Source organism: Schistocerca serialis, chromosome 8 (assembly GCF_023864345.2).
Source record: "Schistocerca serialis cubense isolate TAMUIC-IGC-003099 chromosome 8, iqSchSeri2.2, whole genome shotgun sequence".
NCBI lineage: Eukaryota > Metazoa > Arthropoda > Insecta > Orthoptera > Acrididae > Schistocerca > Schistocerca serialis.
Window position 1 is genome coordinate 585,894,553 of NC_064645.1, and position 3,717 is coordinate 585,898,269.

Here is a 3,717-nt window from a genome sequence, read left to right on the forward strand (position 1 = left end):
AGCAGTTGTGTACAACCGCTCGTTCGACTAAAGATCGGAGAGCCACGTAAGTCACACCAATATACAAGAGACAGATTGGAAATTATGCACTGAGTTATAGACCCTTATCTATGAAATAGATTTTTAGTAGGATTATAACTGACACGGGTTCAAAAATATCTCTTCACTGACTTGAAGCAATGTATGCTACCGACAGGGGATCTTAAACTAATATCATATTTCTAGATTTCTAGTAGTCTTCTCACACCATTGGCAACGGCCTTGCCGCAGTGGCTACACCGGTTCCCGTCAGATCACCGAAGTTAAGCGCTGTCGGGCGTGGCCGGCCCTTGGATGGGTGACCATCGGGCCGCCATGTGTTGTTGCCATTTTTCGGGGTGCACTCAGCCTCGTGATGCCGATTGAGGAGCTACTCGACCGAATAGTAGCGGCTCCGGTCAAAGAAAACCATTGTAACGACCGGGTGAGCGGTGTGCTGACCACACGCCCTTCCTATCCGCATCCTCAATTGAGGATGACACGGCGGTCGGATGGTCCCGATGGGCCACTTGTGGCCTGAAGACGGAGTGCTCTCACACCATTCCCCGCAAAAGACTTCTAATCAGACTGAGTAGCAACGGAGTATCGTTACAGTCGTGAGATTGGATTCGTGATTCCCTGTCATAAATGTCACATTTCGTAGTTAATGTCATCAAGTAATACAGATGTGATTCCTGACGTCCCTCAACGAAATGTTATAGGCTCTCTGCTGTTCCTGATCAGCACAGACGTTTAACGAGACAATATGAACAGCGGTCTTAGACTATTTGTAGATGATGCTGTCGTTTACTGTCTAGTAAAGTCATCAGAAGATCAAAAGCAATGCGCAGTCCTCCACATGATTCACAAAAAGAATACCACTGAAATTCTGTTACACCAAAAACCAAACAAATTTAAGGGCTGTCGATTCAGTTTCGTAGCAAGGAATTACAGAAACGATCAACTCACATTGGAACCACCATACAGAAAATATTGTGGCGAAGGGGAACAAAGACGGCGTTTTATTGGCAGCACAGTTACAATAAGCAACAAATCCAATAACGAGACTGTTTGCACTATGCTAGTCCTACCTTTTCTGGAGTATTGCTGCTCAGTATAGCATCCTTAGCATATAAGATTGTCTGATGACACCGAAAAACTTCAAAGTAGGGCAGCCCGTATTGTATTATGACGAAATAAGGAAGAGATGTCATACATATGATTAGCGAGTTTGCATGGAACAAACCGAAACAAAGACGAAATCTTTTCAGAAAATTTTAATCACCATAATTCTCTCCAGAATGCCAGAATACTTTATTGACTCACCTACACAGGACGAAATAGCATCGAAATAAAAATAAACAGTGTTCAGACAGGAAGAGTCAGGTGTTCATTTTTCATGAGTGCTGTTCGAGAGTGGAACGGCTGTGAGATAATCTGAAAGTGATTTTGTGAACCACCTGCCAAATACGTATTTGTGAATAACAGAGCAATTACGCTGACGTACAGGTGTTTGACAAAAATATGTAAATACCAGAAAGAGAACACCTACCACGTCTAACACGGTGTAAGAAAACCACAAGCATTGAAAACAGCTTCAAATCGCCTCGGAATGGATAAGTACAGCTCTTGTATGGTTTTCAAGGGAATCTTATACCATTCTCCTTGCAGAATAGTATCAAGTTCTGATAACGATGATGAAGGTGAATAGCGATTATAATACCATCTCCATAAAGTGAACAATAAAGGCTCAATAATACTGAAATCTGGCGAATGCGGTGGCCAGAGGTATGCAGCAGTTCAACCTCGTTGTCACAAGACCAGTGCAGGATGCTGTGAACAGTGTGAAAATGGGCACTGTCCCCATGAAACCCAGCATCACCATTTGGGAACAGAGATTGTACGATGTGATAGATCTGACCAGAAAAAATGGTCACATAATCCTTGACACTCATGCGACCTTGCAGAGCCACCATGGATCCCATAGAATACCGTGAGTGTGCTCAAATCATCATGAACCTGCGCTAAGTTTCACTCTTGGGACGTAAATACCGCCAGAAGTGGGAAACGGTGTGAGTCAAGACCCAACCGACAAAACGACATTTCCATTGCTCCGTACTCCACATTTTATAGCTTCGGCGTCATCTTTTCCTGCAACGTGATTTTACATCACTGATGAATGGTTCCGGAATTGCAGATCGCCCTGCAGTTCCCTGCTACTGGAGTTCCTCTCTTGTTGTTTTGGTGCTGAGATTGTTCGCGGGTGCGACATGCAGTTTTGCAATGATTGTGGTCCTCTTACATTAAGTCACTGTCCTAGTCAGTGACCGTCCGTGACTATGACTCAACACAAGCTTTCTTCCGCGTTGATGACATTTTTCCGTTCTCCTGTATGTCGTGTAAACACGTCGGCTTCTTAGGTTACGGTAGCATCAGCAATTTGCCTGGGACCGAATACACTTAGCTCCAACATAATACACTTGCAACTACAATTTTCTGATGACGACTGACACTTGCCACGTATTGAGTACTTTTCACAGGTGCCGCTCGTGTTCAGATACCACACTGCAACGGGCAGGCTTGGCTAGTATCTGCACTTATGATCAGGCGCGCATTTCTCGGGATGTTTCCATACTTTTGGCCTACCCCTGTTCATGTAAGTACGAATTTACGAGATCCCCATGTTCTAGTGTGAATCAAAATATCAAAATACATGTTTACCTTGTCCGACATGAGTCTCACGTAATAACGAGGACGGAAAGGTTGCCAAAATTGTGGTTTGCATAGAACCTTAACAGACAGGCATTCATCCATCTTACTTCTGAAAACCGAATAAAAAAGAAGGGAAAAAGTATTATAATACATTATGCCATCAGCCATACACAATGAAATAGTTTCGTGGAAAAAACTGTAAACAACTCGAGCATTTTAATACTGCGATAAGTTCATGGCTTAGTTCTCTAGTACTATTATGTAATAGTCAATATGATTGGTGCTCGTACAGAAAACCAGATTTGCGTGAGGAAGAAGCTGGGCACAGAGTTTTAGAGTGAAGAGCGAATTCTTTTTAATTTATTAATATTTCAAAAATGGCTCAAATGGCTCTGAGCAATATGGGACTCAACTTCTGAGGTCATCAGTCCCCTAGGACTTAGAACTACTTAAACCTAACTAACCTAAGAACATCACACACATCCATGCCCGAGGCAGGATTCGAACCTGCGACCGTAGCGGTCGCGCGGTTCCGGACTGTAGCGCCTAGAACAGTTCGGCCCCGCCGGCCGGCTATTAATATTTCGATATGCTTTAAATAATCTCCCCCAAGTGTTTAATATTTATAATATTTGCGATTCTACGTCATCACTACCCCCAATATAGTCTAAAATTCATTTGCGTAATGTAATCTTTATCTTCTCCGAGCATTTTGTTGTCTATGCTCTTCGAATGTCCGGTAAGAATTTTTCGACATATTCCTTTCCTCGGCTTGTCTTTCTAGTGCTTATTCTTTTCCCCCACAACCTACACTCCCTGCCGCTGGTGTGATGGCCTGCGTGCTTCTGCAATACAGATAGTCGTACAGCAGTTGCAATCACAACGAAGAAGTATCTGCTGAGAGGCCAAACAAACGCGTGTTCCTGAAGAGGGGCGCAACCTTTAGAGTAGTTACAGGGGCAACAGTTTGGAAGATTGATTGATCTG

The 3,717-nt window shown here is 43.5% G+C and overlaps 1 pseudogene; it reads left to right on the forward strand.

Annotated features, from left to right (window-relative positions):
- Positions 1-251: 251 nt before the first annotated feature.
- Positions 252-368, forward strand: LOC126417874 (5S ribosomal RNA; annotated as a pseudogene).
- The last annotated feature ends 3,349 nt before the right edge of the window (positions 369-3,717 follow it).